General features: G+C 35.9%; 1 pseudogene; it reads left to right on the top strand.

Moving 5' to 3' along the window:
• Positions 1 to 5290: 5290 nt before the first annotated feature.
• LOC111733546 lies at positions 5291 to 5406 on the top strand (annotated as a pseudogene).
• Positions 5407 to 18814: the final 13408 nt, after the last annotated feature.

The raw sequence follows: 18814 nt of genomic DNA, 5'->3' as shown, positions 1-18814 counted from the left end.
AAACTCCTAGAAGAAAACATAGGCAGTAAGCTCTCTGACATTATTCTTTGTTAAATGTTTTTAAATATATCTCCTGGGGCAAGGGAAATAAAAGAAAAAGGAAACAAACGGAACTTACATCAAACTAAAAACTTTTGTCCCACAAAGGAAACCATCAGCAAAAAAAGGCAACTTATTCAGTGGGAGAAAATATTTGCCTACGATACATCTGATAAAAGATTAATATCCAAAATTTATAAAAAACTCATACAACTCAACGCTGAATAAACAAATAATGCAATTTAAAAATAGGCAAAGGGGAGGTAGAAAAAATGGCATAGATGATAGAGGCTCTGTTCATCCCTCTGTCCAAATCAAAGTTGTGACAGAAGCAAGGAGCAAACAGCAAGGAAAATCGCCTGGGATCTAGATGAACAAGCCCTAAAACTAGGGAGAAATCTAAGAAGTCACCCTGCAACAGCAGAAGGTAAAATGGGGTGAAGACGCGAGGCTGCCCATCCCAAGAGGCTGAGTGGGACAGAGGCTGCGGCAACTGCAGACACCTCTTAAAGCGGCCATGTGGCAAGCGAACTTTTGCGGTGATGGACCTGCTCATTCTGAGCACCAGTACGGCTAACAGATGCAGAGTTCAAAACACTGGTTCTAAAGATGTTCAATGAACTTTTGGGAAATGTAGATAAATTCAGTGAGAACTTCAACAAAGAGATAAAAAACATAAAAACGGAAATGGAAATTATAAAAGGGAACCAGTCTGAAATGAAGAACCCATTATCTGAGATGAGAAATATATTAAATGGAATAAACAAAGTGAATAAAAGAAGAGGATCAAATGATCTATATACAGGATGAGAAAGCCAAGGATACTCAATCAGAATGGCACAAAAAAAAAAAGAAGCCAAGACTATAATAATAATTTAAGGAGACTATGGGATACTATTAAAGGTAAAAATATCTGTCTCATCGGCATACCAGAAGGAAAACAAGATGTGAGCTATCTGAAGAAATAATGATGGAAAATTTCCCTAAGCTGGTGAAGGAAATAAACATACAACCCCAGGAAGCTTAGAGAATACCAAAAAAGATGAACCCAAAGAGGCCTACACCATGGCACATCATAATTAAAATGCCAAAGGTTAAATACAAAGAGAGAATCTTAAAAGCAGCAAGAGAAAAGCAGATAGTTATCTACAAGGGAGCACCCATAAGACTGGCAGCTGATTTCTCAAAAGAAACTATGCAGGACAGAAGGTCTTGGCACAAAATATTCAAAGTGATGGAAATTCAAGATCTACAACCAAGAATACTTTATGCAACAAAGCTATCATTAAGAGATGAAGGACAGATAAAGAACTTCCCAGACAAAAACAAGCTAAAGGAATTTATCGCCACCAAACCAGTATTACAGGAAATGTTGGAGGGACTTCTTATGAAGAAAAAAACATGTATAAAAAACAGGAATAAAGAATTGTAACAACTACATTCCTATCAATAAATACTTCAAATGGAATAGAATTAAGTGCTCTAACTAAATGGTGGAATGGCTGAATGGATAAGAAAACATGCTGCCTACAAGAGACTCACTTCAGATAAAAGACACACACAGACTAAAAGGAAGGGGATGGAAAAAGATATTGCCTTGATGTGTCTAGAAGTTATTTCAGTCAGACAGAGAAAATTAAATACCATATGATTTCACTTATATGTGGAATCTAAAGAACAAAATGAACAAATTAATCAAAAACAGACACAAATATAATGGACGATTTGGTGATAGACAGAGGGTTTGGGGTGTAGAGGGTTGGGAGAATGGGCTGAAGTGTTAAAGAAGTATAAATTAGTAGTCGATGGATGGTCACGGGGATGGGGAGCACGAATGTAGTTAGGGCATGTAGTTAGCATTAATATGTTGGCTAGGTAGAGGGCCTAGGGAGGGAGACAGCAATTGGGGGATCATTTTATGAACTATATAGATGTCTAAGCAATGTACTGTATACTTGAAACTAATTAAAATAAATAAATTAACTAAGAGGAAAAAAGAAAAAGAAGGGAAAAAATCAATGAACAAGAGTTTAAAACAGCTATTGCACAGAACAGTAAATATTTGGAGAGATACTAAGTGACACTACTGGTTTGGACATGCAAATACAAACTACAACAAGTTTGTTTTGTTAACCAAAATTAAGAAGTCCAACGATACTGAGTATTGGAAGGAATATGTATTAACTTACATGTGGCTGAAGAGTGTGTAATTTAGAACAATTTATAATCTTATAACTTTGAGCATTGACATGCCCTATGAACCAGCAATTCCACTCTTTGATGTGCCTCCAAGACAAAAACTTGCACATGTCTACTAGAAAATATGTAAAAATATGTTTATGGCAGCACTATAAGTTCATAATGGAAAAGAAACTAGAAGCAACCCGAAAGTCCACCTACATGAGAATGGATAAATAAATTGAGGAATAGTCACATGTTGGATATTACACAGCAATGAAAATTGATGATCTTTAGCTACACCTGTCATTGAGTGTAAAAGCCATATTGGAAGTGGATCGGCAGTCGTAGACACCCCTACTGATGTCACATGGATCAGCAATAAAATGCCTGGCAGAGCCTTTCCAAAATTCCTGACCTATAAAACTGTGAGTGAATTAAAATGCTGGTTCTAAGAAAAACAAAAACAAACAAACAAACAAACAAAAAAAACAGGCAAAGGACCTGAATAAACATTTCTCTAAAGAGTACATACAGATGGCCAATAGACATATGAAAAGATGCTCGAGGTCACTAATGATTAGAGAAATGCAAATTAAAACCATAGTAAGATATCACGCCATAGCTGTCAGAGTGGCTATCATCAAGAAAATCAACAAACAACTGGTGGTATAATGTGCAGAGAAGGGAACCCTCGTGTACTGTTGATGAGATTGCAAATTGGTGCAAGCCACGATGGAAAACAGTTTAAAGGTTTCTCAAAAAATTAAAAATAGAACTACCATATAACCCTGATATCCCACTCCTGGGTATTTATCTGAAGAAATCCCAAACATTATTTGACAAAATATAAGCATCCTTATGTTTGTTGCAGTGTTATTTACAATAGCCAAGCTATGGAAGCAACCTAAGTGCCCATTGAAAGACAATTGGGTAAAGAAGAGATAGTACATGTATATATAATGGCTACTACTCAGCCATAAAAAAGAATGAAAGCCTGCCATCTGCAACAACATGAATGGACCAAAAGGGTATTGTTTTAAGTGAAATAAGTCACTTAGAGAAAGACAAATAAATACCATATATGGAATCTAAGGAACAAAATAAACAAACAAAACAGAAACAAAGTCATAGATACAGAGAACAAATTGATGGTTGCCATATGCAGGGTGGTTTAAGTGGATGAATGTAAAAGGGAAAGGATTTAGATGTACAAATTGCCAGTTATCAAAACAGTCACAGTGATGTAATATGCAGCATAGGGAATATAATCAGTAATAGTATGATGTCAAATGGGTACTAGATTTATCAAGGTGATCACTTCATAAGTTATATAAATGTCTAATCACTATGTTGTACACCTGAAACTAATATAATATTGTATGCCATTTGTAATTAAAAAATAAGAAAAATAAAAATTTAAAATATGAAATAAAGGTCACAAATAACAACATAGAACAAATTTTTTAAAAGTATTTAGATTTTGTTTTTGTAATCTAAATAATATTCTACTGAAGATAGAAATCTGAAATCCAATAAATAGGTTGAAAAAAAAAGGCCTGGACAGTGCTAAAGAAAGAATTTGAGAGTCTGAATATTTAACTAAATATATTACATAGATTTTAACAAAGCAAGGCAAAGAAGAAAGATTAAGATATATAGAGTGTTGAAGAAGAAGTTCTAACATGGCTAGTTGGTGTTCCAGAAACTCCAATACAGGTGGGCATTATCCGATCCTTTGAGAGTCTGAGGAAAACAAAAACGCTGAGGAAGAAAAAATTGCTCTCTGCTTGATATGGGTCACCCATCTTCTCCTGACCTTGGACACACTGGTGCCCCTGGTTCCCAGGCCTTTGAACTCTGACCGGGACCATCAATCAGCACCCTGGACTTGGGCCTTTAGACTAAGAGTGGGAATTACATTATTGGCCCCCATGGTTCCTAGTCCCTCAGGTTTTAATGGGAATTATACCTTTGGCTTTCCTGGGCCTCCAGCTTAGAAACAGCAGATAGTGCTACTTCTCAGCTTCCATAATCATGTGAGTCAATCCCTCAAAATAAATCTTTTCTATCATACTAAGTATATCCAATTGATTTTGTTTTTCTGGATAACTCTAGTAGCAATAATATATATTGGTAAAAAATATGAATCGTAAATAAATACATAATATAAATGCATCTCAAAAACAGAATGAATATATATAGTGATTTAATTTATATAAAACTCAAAATAGGTTGAATTAAACAGTATGTTGTTTTGAATACATGCTGGAAATTAAAAAAAAAAAAGCAAGAAGAGACTTATAAAAATGTTTCCTGAAAGGTCAAAGAATACCTGAGGAGGTAAGAAAGACAGAAAAAAGAAATTCTGTGTGTGGAGAGTAGACTTCAAAACACTGGGAGCATTCTATTTCATAAGCTAGGTTATGAGTACTGGGATGTTTGTTTTATTTTTCTTAAAATTGTGTGTATGAATAGTATGTGCTTTTTTATACTTTAGAATTTAAGAAAATGATTTTGTGTCAATAGAGCAAAAACAGCAAAAAAAAGAAAAGAAAAATTATGAGTGAATGAACTCTATATAAATATGAGAAACACTATGAATGTGAATCACCAATTATTAAAGTAATCTTTGGCAAAGAAGAATTTCAAGTCTTCTTTATCCGTGAACATTAAGTCACAAGTAAGAAGAAAATAAATACAAGTGAATTCACATTCTAAAAAGCATACAAGTAATAAATTACTAAGATAGTTTAACTTTCTTTTTTGTTATTTTTGGATGAATAACTTGATGATACTTTTTAAAAAAATACATATTATTAAAAATTCTAACAAAACTGTAAACCACAAACTAAAAATTATAAAGAATTATGCAGAAGTTCGCCATCCAGAAATAGTGATTGTTAACATTGGATAATCATATGTAGCAAAAGAATAATGGGAAGTTAGTAGAAAACATTTTTATAAAATGAGATGAAATTATATGTTACCTTTAAATTAAAAATTATTAAAATTATTTTTATGTCAGTTTAATAGAAAGACATGTACCAGAAGTGAATATTAAAGTAATGCTGTCTATGGCCATGCTACCCTGAACAAGCCTGATCCCGTCTGATCTCGGAAGCTAAGCAGGGTTGGGCCTGGTTAGTACTTGGATGGGAGACCACCTACGAAGACCAAGTAAAGAAATAAGGAATTGTAAGCTGACAAGGTCCTTTTTAGCCTCGCCTTAAAAAAAAAAAAAAAAAAAAAAATTAAATTTAAAAAATAAAGTAATGCTGAAATTTAGATTAAAAAAATTTTAATCACAAAGGAAACTTCCTTCCAAAAGACCTTATGAGATCTCAAAAAAAAGGAAAAAAATTATTAAACTCATCAAACTGTTGAAATAATTCTTTTTACTTGTATACTATATTTTAGCTTTTTGCTATTTACTATGACATGTGTGAAACTAAGAATCTTAGACTTTCTCCTTACTTCTCCTTACTTCCTCACTTCCTGATTTTGAATAATTGGAATATTTTTTATACTAAATTTTACATTTAAATAATACTCTCAAATTCTTACATTTAAATAATACTTTAATAATTATATATTATTATAAATAATAATTGTTTAATAGCTATTTTAATAACTTACAATTTAGTATCTAACAACTATGAACAATTACAGTTCTTTTACCAGTTTTAACATTTATTAATTCCATTTTTTTTTTTAATCTTTTGAGTGTCTCGAATACACGGGGTTCTTTTTCCCCTTTTTTTTCAATAGGAGTTCATTTTTTCTTTTTCTGAGTTCATGTATGTCGCAGAATATCTGCCTATTTCCTTTATATTCACATTACATCTTAGTTAATGCTCTTTGGTTATGCTTTATTTTTCCTGAAACTTTTTAAACATTACTTCATCACATTCTAGCATTGATTGTTGTTGTGTAGATATTTAAAATCAGTCTGATTTTCCCCTTTTAGTTAATAAAATTTTATGGAGGCCAGCAACATTATTTTCCTATTTTTACCATTTATTTTAATTAAACAGAATGTGGTTCTGTGTGTTTTCAGTTCCTGAGATGCAGGGGAGTTTTCGCGTGTAAATTCAATGTATCTCTTTATCTCCAGGTGGGTGTCCCTTTAACTTTGTATACTCTTTTCTGCTCAATTTATTGGATTCTTCATTCCAAAAATAGCAATGCTATATTATGTTGAATTCTCTTTTCCCATTAGAACTTTTATCTCTACTGTAATCACATTATTTCCTTTGTCTTTTTCCTTTGTATTCACTGTGATTATCCTGAGTTAATATTAGTAAATTAAATTTTTATCAGGTATCTTTCCCTTCCTTCCTTCCTTCCTTCCTTCCTTCCTTCCTTCCTTCCTTCCTTCCTTCCTTCCTTCCTTCCTTCCTTATTTCCTCTCTCTCCCTTGCTACCTCTTCTCTCTCTCTTCTTCCCATCTTCCCTTTCTTTCCTTTTCTCTTTAGTTTGTATATTAGTCCCCAATTTGTTTTATTCTCTTCAATTTCTTTCTCATTTCGTTCTATTGTCTTACTCATTTTGTCTTTGAATTTCATTGTACTTCATGGGATGAAGCATATTATGTTCCCTTTTTCTATAACCAATATTCTAATATTAAAGGGTTTTCATGCCATTTATTACGTTCTTTCCATGCTTAACATAACAAGGTACACTGATTATAAAAGAAACTTTGAGATGGCTGGTAAAGATGGCATAGAAGATAGATGCTGTGCTCATCTCCTCTCGCAACCACACCAAAAACACAACAAAACTACAGAACAACCAACACTAGGAGTTGCCTGAGGTCTGGCTGAACAGAAGTCCTATAACTGAGGACATACATAAGAGGTCACTTCAAGACCAGTAGAAGAGGTGGAGATCTAAAACAAGGCTGGTCCCACAACCGTGTGAGGTGGTTGAGAATTGGGTAGGTTATCTTGGCTGCAGAGGCTCCTCCCCCAAGCTAAGGAGCAAGAAGTCCCAGCCCCACACTGGGCTCTTCAGCCCAGGGTTCTAGTGCCGAGAAGTCCCCACAACCTCTGGCTGTGAAAAAACAGCGGAGACTGTGGCCGAGTGAGGCAGAGGGTTGCAAGAGTTGCAAACATTCCTCTTAAAGGGCACACATTTGGGCTTACTCACTGTGAGCTCCAGTGCTGGGGCAGCTGCTAAAGGAGCTTTCTCCTGGAGAGAAGTGCTGGCAGTATCCACTGTTTTTTGTTGAGTTCTCCATGCCCCCAGGTGGCTGCCAAAGCTGAGTCTCCATCAACATGGTTAACGTAGGTCACTCTGGACCTTGGCTCTCCCAATTTTTGGGCTCACCCAAGCTGCCTCCAGTGGTTTTTTCCATACAAATATCCTGTCTTGGCTCATGCTGTGGAGTTTTCTAAAATCCCTTAAAGGCTCACAAAACCCAAAAAAGCAACATCTGGCCTCAACGTGCCCCATTCCTCTTGCTGAGCAGCCCCAAGCTTGGCATTAGCAACAGCCAAACTCAGTTCCTGTCTTGGCCTCTCAAGGCACCTATAAGCCCAGCAAAGGTAACAGCCATCTTTGGATTGCTTGGTTCTTACCAGGTGGCCCCAGAAGTGCACAAGCTGAGGCTGAACTTGGTCTGCAGCTGAGCCCCTCCCAGGAGGTCTTCAGCCGGCACATCCAGTGGCCTGCTTTGACCAGAGCTGGAGCCAGAGAATGACTGAGGGCTACATCTGAGGTGGACACACCCAAAAGGTGTGTAGGAACAGGGTAGGAACCAGACCCCTGCTAAAGTGAATCCTGTTCTCCAGGGTTGGCCTCTCACCAGCCAATCCTCACAACATATCAGCCCAAGCATCAATCCTTCCCATTGACATGTAAACAGCAACCAAGGCTCAAACTGCAACAGGAGGGCACTACAACCTGCACAAAGGACACACCTTGAGCACCTGGCTCAGATGACCTGGGAGACTGCTCCACTGGGCCTCACAGGACACCTACTACATAAAGCCACTCTACTAAGACTGGGAGACTTAGGAGCCTTACCTAACACATAAAAACAAACACAAAAAAATAAGGGGACAAAAAATAAGGAGACAAAAAAAACATATCTCAAATGAAAGAAAAAAAATAGCTTCAGAAAAAGAATGAACAAAATGGAGACAAGCAGTCTACCACATGAAGCATTCAAACATTGGCTGTAAGGATGCTCAATGAACTTAGAGGAAGAGTAGTTGAACTCAGTGAACACTTTAACAAAGAGTAGAAAACAAAAATGGAGATGGAAAACATAAAATGAAACTAGTCAGAAGTGAAGAATACAATATCTGAGATGAAGAGTAGATCAGAGAGAATCAACAGATTGGATGAAGAAAAAAATCAAATCAGTTATTTAGAGCAACAAGAAAAAAGAATAAAAAAAATGAGGACAGTTTAAGGGACTTCTAGACAACATCAAGCATAACAATATTTGCATCACATGGGTATCAGAAAGATGAGAAAACAAGAAATTAAAAACTTATTTGAAGAAATAGTGATGAAAAATTCCCTAACCTGGTGAAGGAAATAGACATACAAGCCCAGGAAGCACAGAGAGTCCCAAACATGAGGAACCCAAAGAGGCCCACACCAAGACACATTATAATTAAAATGTCAAAGGTTAAATACAAAGAGAGAATCTTAAAAGTAGTAAGAGAAAAGTAGTTACTTACCTACAAGGGAGCACCCATAAGACTGGCAGCTGATTTCTCAAAAGAAATCATGCAGGACAGAAGGGCTTGGCACAAAATATTTGAAGAGATGAAAACCCAGGATCTAAAACCAAGAATACTTTATCCAGTGAAGGTACTGTTTAGAGTTGAAGAACAGATAAAGAGCTTCCCAGATAAAAGTAAGCTAATGGAATTTATTGACACTAAGCCAGTATTACAGGAAACGTTGGAGGGACTTCTTTAAGAAGAAAAAAACATGTATATAAAACAGGAATAAAGAATGGTAATAACAACATCTTATCAACTAGTACCTCAAATAGAAAAGAATTAAGTGCTCTAACCAAAAGACAGGTGACTAATGGATAAGAAAACAAGACCTCTACATGCTGCCTACAAGAGATTCACTCCAGATTAAAAGACACACAGACTTAAAGGAAGGAGATGGAAAAAGATATTGCCTTGACAGACCTGGAGGATATTGCACTGAATGAAATAGGTCAGATAGAGAAAGATAAATATCATACGATTTCACATATATGTGAAATCTAAAGAACAAAATAAACAACAAAAACAACAAAAGCAATAATAAACTCATAGATACAAAGAATATTTTGAGGGCTACTAGATGGGAGTGGGGTTGGGGAGACCAGAAAAAAAAGGTAAAAGTATTAAGAGGTACAAATGGATAGTTTTAATATAGACTGTAGATTAATCTACTGGATCTGTAGATTATAGCATGGGGAAGGTGGTTAACAATGTTGTAATAAATAGGTAAGGGAGAGGAGAGATACTAGATTTAGTGGGGTGATCACGATAACAAGTGAAGGCGATAACAAGAGACATATAAAAACCCATTAATCTCACTTCTGGCTATATATCGAAGAAACCCAAAATACTACTTTGAAGAGACAGGTGCATCCATATGTTTATAGCAACATTATTTATACGAGTCAAGATATGAAGGCAACCTGGGTGTCCATCAATAGATGAATGAAAAAAGAAGTGGTATACAACGAAATATCACTCAACCATAAAAAGAATGAAATCTTGCCATCTGCAACAACATGGATAGACCTACATGGTATTGTTTTAAGTAAAAAAAGTCAGACAGAGAAAGACAAATACCATATGATTTCACTTACATGTGGAATCTAAAGAATAAAATAAACAAACAAAACAGAAACAAACTCATAGATACAGAGAACATTTTGATGATTGTCAGATGGGAGGGGGTTGGGGGTATGGATGAAAAGGAGAAGAGATTAAGAAGTACAAATTGGTAGTTACAAAATAGTCATGGAGGTGTAAAGTATAGCATAAGGAATAAAGTCAATAATGTAATGATTATGTTCAGTGTCAGATGAATACTAGATTTATTGGGGTGATCACTTCATAAGTTATGTAAATGTCTAATCACTACATTGTACACCTGAAACATATAATATTGTATGCCAAGTATAATTAAAAAATAAAAAATATTCTTAAAAAAGATGAATAAGTACTAGACATCTGCAATACAGCACTGAACCTGTACAATAATGTCAACAATAATGTATTATACACTTAAAATTTTGTTAAGATAGATCTTACAGTAAGTGTTTTTACCACAACAAAACAAAATCAAAATAATAAAAAAGAGACTCTGTAGGGCATCTACTGGGATCTTAAAAGTCTAGAAAATGCAAATTATATTTTCTCAATAAAAATTTTCTTATTTTCAGACATTTTTGATAGCCTCTATTTGCTATGGCAAAGTGTGATAAAATCTCCTATTCTTTCCTATCAATCTCTACCTAGTTAAATATCTTTTCCTCTGAGCTGTGAGTTGAGGACTAGGACTTGATGCAATAGGAAATGGCAATGTGTGTGCCTGCCTGGGTATGTGTGTGTGTTTTGTGTATGTGTGTGTGTGTGTGTGTGTGTGTGCACTATAAAGTGAAGGAAGAGGATGATAGAAAGTTTATCTGTACCTCTCTCTCCCTCCCTCCCCACTCCATCAAATAAGAATAACTAATTCTAAGAGTGAATAATTTCGGGATTCTCCACAGAACATTTTCTTGAAATTGTCTTTTGTAAGATTTTGCACTAAAAACAATATTGGATGACTATTATTTGATACTCGATTTCACATTAAACTCACCCATTCTTCCTCAGGCAGAAACAAGTTTTGTTTTTGTTTTTGTTTTTTTTAACTGAGATTCTTGAAATCTTAAGAAGGAATGGAAGCAATAGTTGAACCATGAGTGTGAAATTACTAATGCAGAGTAAACTTTCCTGGAGAGTGAGACTAATTCTTTATCATAGAGCTCAATAGGTTTTGTTATGAAGGGGCTTGGGTTGGCCTGTAATTCCCAGTCAAATTCCCTTGTATTCCTTTAGCATATTAAAAGCTGATACTTAAAATACTGAGGTTTCTATAAATGAAGTTAGAATTTTCTCTCTATATATAACTGATAGTTTCCTGAAAGTAGGTTTGGAAAGAATTGGAGAGCATCTAGAGAACTTAGTATTAAATTAAATTAAATTAAATTAAAGGAATCTGCTGAGGGTACAAGACCATCTTTGACAATTTGGTCTAAGCTTTGTCTTGCTTCACTAAAAATGCTTTTCCTAATGGCAACTCTGCCTGTGTAGGGCATATCTAATCAATGAATTTCAGCTGTTATCATGATTGACATGGATCACTGAACAATTGGCTAGACTGAAATGATCAGTATTGATTCCGAATGTGTCTGAAATTTCAATATTGGAGATTCTATGGACTATTTATTTCATAAATGTGAAATATAGCCATTGAACCATAAGTCTTTCATTCCCATGCTAGTCACTTCATCTTACCCAGACCAAAATGTTTTCCCCCAGTTTTCTTCTAAAAGAAAGAGAAACTTACATGGTTACATAAGAGATATAGATAAACATCTAAGATTTTTTGAATTCAACAATTGTTTAAAAGAGAAAATAAAACATACTCTAAAAAATCATATATATATGGTAATCATTCTTATAAAAGTGTACTTACTGTATATATGCCTTAGGTTTTCTCTGTAACCACTGTGAGTGTAATGGCAGTATTAACTAATTAACTTAAGAACTGTTGATTAAGCAGGCATTAAAATGTTTTGGGTACTTTTTACTTACACTTTTCTAGATGCAGCGATAAAAGAGTGTTATGCCTTCTGTGTTCTCAAAGTCCAGTTGGGGAGACAAACATGATAAAATAATCACATCGATAAATGTAAATGTTAGAGGAGTGTGAGTGCATTGTCAGTGAGGTACCTGGTACAGTGAGTGTGGAATGGGGGAACTGGCTAAATGAGGCAAGAGGGTGAAGTTGGCAGAAGAAATCATCATTAGCTGATGCATAATATTAGAGTAGGATTTCACCTAAGAAAAGTAATTAACTAGGCAAAGAGAAGGGTGAAGCTGAGGTAGATGTGAGAAAAATCCAGGCAGAGGAAAAAGTGCTCCTGCAGCTAAAATGGTACAGCATATCTGAGAATTCAAGACAAGGCTAGTGTGGCTAAGGGTAGAAAGCAAAAGCAAGTAAGGTGAGACATGAGTCTGGGAAGAGAGTCACAGGCAAACAAATGCAGAAGCTTAGAGTAGAATCACATATACCACAGTAAGTCTAAAACAGTCTCAGTTTATGCCTGCTGTCCAGTGTAATTAATAATAATACCTTTTACTCTTAAATTCATTCCAGTGTTCTGAGGAAATTATATGATCACCCTACTTAAAGGCCATATTAAGGACTTTGGTCTTTTCCTAACTCCTAACAATGGGAAATATTTAAAATGTTTAAGCAAGTAAGAGACATGATCGCATTTTATTCTTGAAAATATCATTCTATAAGGTGTACAAGAGGTTGATGGAGGCATTGATGGCTGCAGGGATGCCAGGTAAGAGGCTAATGCAGGAATTGGGGAAGGGATGACAGTAACAAGAGAAGGTGATACTAGAGGAGATAGAATGAATGAGTTTGAAACAATGGGTATGTACTTATCCAATCATGTTTGCCTCGGCCTGGAGAAGCAATCCTTTGGAGCATATTGAGGCTCTTTGCTAGCCCAAACTAGAGAAACTGGTGAGGAATCTAGTGCTAGGGAGGAGTAAAAGAATACTGAATTGTGATTAGATGAAACAATGGAAATTTTGGTGGAGTGATAGGCGTTGGAGGTTGGTAATTGATGGAGGCTAGTGAGGGTCCCCATGTTCTCTCATAAAAATTATTCTGGAGCTCAAGGCCACAAAACAATCTGTCTTTGAAATGGATTGCCGGTTACCCCTAGAAACAGTATGTAGTATTGTGGAGACTTTCTAAGATTCACATGTGGAGCTCATAACTATACATCCCCATAAAGGAGACAAGTGTTTTACATGTGTATTAAAGTGATTTCAATTTTCTCTGTGGAAGGGTATAGTGATCTACAGCTTAAAATATCAGAAACTCCAGTCAAAAAGAGTAGGGAAACGCCGTGCCTGCCTCCTCTCACAAACACATCAAAATTACAACTAACCTACAGAATAACCATCACTGAGCATTGCCTGAAATCTGGCTAAACAGAAATCCATTAACTAAGATTACAGAAGAAGCCATGACAAGACTGGTGGGAGGGGTGGAGATACCGATTAGGCTGGTCCCACACCCACATGCAATGGTTAAAATTCAGCAGGGATGTTTGGCTATGTAGTTCCCCCTTGAGGAGTTAGGGTTCCCGGCTCTACACCATGCTTCCCAGGCCAAGATTTCAGTGCTGGAAAGAGAGGTCTCCACTACTCTGGTTGTGAAAACCAGCAGACATAGTGCCTGAGTGAGATGGAGGGCGGCTGGAGTCTCAGAAACTTCTCTTAAAGGTCCTGCACACAAACTTATTTGCTTAAGGACTCACTAGCTCTGAACTCCAGCCCTGGGACAGAAGCTCAAAGGCATACAGGAAGGAGCTAAAATGTCTGGCTTCAGGGTGAGAGCTGGAAGGGCAGCTTTCTCCCAACAGAAGTGCTGGCAGGAGCCGTTCTTTTGTTGAGCCCTCTCCCTCCCAGCAGGCAGACACAGGTAGGTTCCATATCTGAGTTTTCATTATCCTGGCTAGTACCACTTGCACTGCTCTAGTGATTCCCTGGACTTCATCCCATGCAACTTGCAGACCCAACTGAGCCTCTTCCACTACCTTTTCCATACAAATGGCCTATCTTGGCTCATGCCGTGGACTTTACTAAAATTTCTCTAAGGTTCACAAACCCCAAACAAGCAGCATCTGGCCTCGGCCTCCCCTAAACTTCTTGTTGTGCAGCCCCAAGCATGGGACTAGTGGCAACCGACCTCAGTTTGAGGCATGCCTCTCTCAGCACCTCCATGTCCAGTGCTAGTGGTGGCCATCTGTGGATTGCTTTGTGGTTCATGCCAGGTGTCCTCAGTCAGAGCACAGAAGGTGGCTGAATTTGACCTGTGGCAAGGCCCCTCCTGGCCACCTCCACAGACAACACACCCAAAGGGCAGACTGAGTAGGCACCAGAGCCCTGCTAAAGCAAATCCTGGTCCAAAGTGTCAGTCCCTGCAAATAACTCCTTCACTGTAGTCACGACCAGTTTTCACAACTAATCAGCCTGAGGGGCAAATAGCAACAAAGGGATGTAAAGTATAGCATAAGGAATATAGTGAATGATATTGTAATAATTATGTATGGTGTCAGATGGGTACTAGATTTATTGGATGATCACTTCATAAGTTGTATAAATATCTAATCACCACGTTGTACATTTGAAACTAATAAACTATTATATGTCAACTTTAAGTGAAAATTTTAAAAAAAATATTTAAAAAATAATTAAATTTATCTTGGCAAAAAAAATTAGGAACACCTTAAATCAGATTATGAACAATTTACAGCGAAGTGCTGCTGAACAGATTTAGACTTCACATCAAACCCAATGTCATTGACATACATGTGATTCCTGAACTTTATTTGAGAGTAAAAAGAAAAAGAGAACAACATGGCCATCCTCAGGGATCAAGACAAAAGAAAGTTTAACTGAAAGAGCCAAGGAAGGCTTGGTTAATTAGAAAAAATGCAAGAATAATCACCTAACATTGTTGAGGACTCCTCAGGGAACCCTTAAGGGGCAGTTCATGATGCGGGTAGACTGTCCTTTAATGCTTCTTCTGCTTTAATGTGACAGATTTTGTCCTAAATGGAATTCCTGTGCAATTGGACATTAATCCCTTGGTGCTTTACAGATCTCAGCATGCAATGTGCAATTCACTAACAAGCGCAGAGTCATCCAATGGTTGGGGATTAGTGGTGCCCATGTGATTACTTCACTTGTGGCAAAAGTGCACACATAAAGGAAAGAACTCAGTAGATATCCATCTTCCTCTCTCACTATAGACATAGACCATGGAAAATGCTGGGGATATTGAATCTCAACTACTGTATTTGCTCCCAAGAACATATTGTAATTCTTTAGCTTCAAGATGCAATAGAAGGCATTTTGATAAACACAATTTAAAAAAGCAACACTATGCCTGAGGTCACCTGAATCATTTATCTCAATCTAGCAGAATATGGAGAAGAAAGATTTCCTGGAAGAAAGCCTAAATGACCTTAGTGGACACAATGATTCACTGGGAAAGACGTGACAGTTATCCCCCCCAAAATTATAATTATCCATTCAGTCACTCAATTATTAACTATTACATGTCTATTCTGCCATGCAGTGTTCTAAACTGGAATTATAGTTATAGATATGAAAATATGGTCCTATCCTCCTGGCATTTTCCCTCAAATAAGACAGGTGAGACAGGCAGAAGACAGAAAATGAACAAATATATGTATACTGAGAGTTACGATTAGTGTTAATAAAGTGGAATAGGATGATCTCACCTGAAGGAAGGTACTAAACATAATGTGATAACGGAAAACCTTATTAGAGGTGATATATGAGCTGAAGAAGACCGTTGTTTGGAACTAGAAAGAGTACAGACTGAGGAAGGGCAAGTCCAAAGCTGCTGCTAGAAACATGAGACAAAGGGGAAAGTTAAGATGTCTGAGATCTAGAGAGAGATAGGGGAATATTATGCAATGAGGTAAAAAGGGGTAGGACGCAGGAACCAAGCTTTATAGGCTTTAGGAATCTGAGGTTTGCTTTAAATATAATAGAAGCCGTTGGAGAATTTCAGAGAAGAACCTTGTGATATAAAATTAAATAAATTGATTTTAAAAAATATTTGGCTTCTGTGTAAAAAGTCCACTGTCAAGTGCCAAGACTCATGATTCCTATGTGTGGTTTTGTTGTAGTAGACCATTTGAGAAGTGATTATGTCTGCATCTAGAATGATAAAAGTGGATGAATTTGAGACATATTTTGAGTTAGAAATAAAAGCCTTTGCTGATAGACTCAATGTAAGGGTTAAGGGAAAAGATATATCAACTCTTCCCTTTAAGAAAGTTAGGGATAATGGTACCGTTTGTTGATATAGGGGGAAAAAATGGGAAAGAAGAACACATGGGATGACAGAAATCAAGGATTGAATTTTTGGCATGTTAATGGGAGATAACATCTAAATTGGTAGTTGGATATAAGAGTCTGTAGTGATTGTCAGAGGCTGTAGATGTTTATGGTAAATTGGTAGTCATTGGCATATAGGTGTTATATATTGTTATGGAAGGTCATGAGATTGGGGAGATCAGTAGGAAAAAAAAGTATTCAATTGGAGTTCAGTTGGAAGGAACCAAGACCAGGTTGTTTTAGGCAATAATAAATGGGCCAGAGCAAATGAGGGGGAAAAGGAGAGAAGAACCACAGAGAAAGAAGGAAAGAGTAGTTTTTAGAAGGTTTTGTGAGGAGAATTAGAAAAGAATGGGGAAGCTGCACTGTGGGATTTGACTTCGGAAGAAAAATGGATAAAAATGAGTTTACTGTCTAACCTCCTCCATAGTGCTCCCAAAAGTTTTTCAGAGAATATATTCATGATTTTTTTCAGAGATTTTTGTAGATTTATGTTTATTTCTTTTTTTGAATGTGTAACAAAACAGAGACTCATCTTAAGATAACTAAGTTATATCTCAGTTGCTCATATATGATTTCATTTAATTCATTCAACAACCCTATGCAGGAGATTTTATTATTCTCATTTTACATTTCAATATAAGATTAAATAGTTTCTTGGATTTGAATTTCCAATTCTCAAGAGATTTTTAATTTAAATTAAATTTAAATTATTTAATTTATTTAGTTCCTGAATTTCTAAACTATTCAGGAACTAAAAATATGAATTGCAGGTTTAGTTTTAAAAGATTATTTGTCCCATTTTTCTTTATTCAGAGATAACAAAAATAGATATGGAGAAAAAAAGTGCCTGAATTTTTTTGTTGAGTCTTGACTTGAAAGATAGAGACCCTCCCTCACAGATTGTACATCCAATGAAAACTATTTAAGCATCAATCCAGAATCCCTAGGTAATTTTGCAGAGAAGTCAGAATGCTTCCCATGGCGTTCCCAGGAGCAGAGCCTCTTAGAAACTACTATCTTTGTAGGTGGCTGCTCAAGGTTTCCGTATGCTAAAATGAGTGTAATATGTCCTGGACTCTTCTATTTGTGGGATGTTGGGTCGAATGCCCTGTCTATCCATTATCTGTTTGCAGGGCCTCCAAATCCATCACCCAGTGTTCATATTTCCTCCCTTGAGAGTCGGTTCTTAGTATTTCAGATTTTTTCCCTTCTAAGTACCATCTTAGTACAAAATGTACACTCTACGTGTTAGCTAATGGCCTTTTTTCTGCCATCAACTTAAATAATTCATAACATAACCTTAATATATATTCTGATTATTATAAATAACTTTTATTTAATAATTTTTATAATAATCTAGATTCATAAACATTGTATAGCACTCTTGCACCAGAAATGTAATCAATGAAAAGTGTTTAAGTAGGTATGTTTCACCTTCAGAGAATTGAGGCTTTCTCACAAATTTCTCTCTGCCGCCCAAATTTGCCCAAAGTCATACATAAGAAATAGCAGTCAGGGTTAAAATTCAGACATTTCTAACTCAAGAGTGCTTTCGAACTTCCTATATAGTAAATACTCTAGTATGTATGTAGTAAATATTTGTGAATAAAATAAATCAGTAATCAGAGATTCTGAATTGTAGTTATATATTTGTAATATACTGATCTTTGAAGAAAAAGTTAGTTTGTAAATGGTATTGATATACCATAGAAATAAAAATACTCAGTTTTCTAGAATATGCCATCAATAAATACATGTAGTCTTAGAGAGGTTTTTGAAGTGTTAAATCATGTTACCTTATTTTAAAAATATGTTACTTTTGTTCAAAGCTTGTTAGCAGGAGAATCAGAATAATCATTAGGTCTTTGACAATCATTTAGTCCAACACCCACCCCCCCAACACACATACACATATTTTCTGTCAAATAATGTTGCTGAAAGTGACTTGCCAACAGTCGTATAGTTAATGACAAAATTAGAAGCAAAGCTCAGATGTTCTGACTTCCACTTTTATACTCTTTTACATAAAACTTCCCAACCATTGCTGTTGTTCATATTTACCTTCTCTTTTTGATATCTGTAATATTTGAAAACAGAAGTTAAATATGTGGGCTATTGATCATTTATATTCCTCCACCACCTCCCACTCCATGAGGTATAGTCATTTTCTATGTTTTAAAAAATCTCTTTTTTTTTTTTTTCAGGAATATATACGGTTAGGTGTCAGAGTTTCTACCTTAGTGGTTGTTAGGTTAACTAGTTCTACAAATGTGCTAAACAGGAAGGATAAAATAATTCCTATCGACATTATAGAATGTTCTCAATATTATTGTTTAATCACTAACAATGTAAATCTCACATTATGCAAAGCAGTACAATTCTAGTATACATTC

Source organism: Pteropus vampyrus, unplaced genomic scaffold, assembly GCF_000151845.1.
Source record: "Pteropus vampyrus isolate Shadow unplaced genomic scaffold, Pvam_2.0 Scaffold572, whole genome shotgun sequence".
Lineage (NCBI taxonomy): Eukaryota > Metazoa > Chordata > Mammalia > Chiroptera > Pteropodidae > Pteropus > Pteropus vampyrus.
The sequence above is the reverse complement of the archived record's forward strand: the minus strand, read 5'-3'. Positions and strand labels throughout refer to the sequence as shown.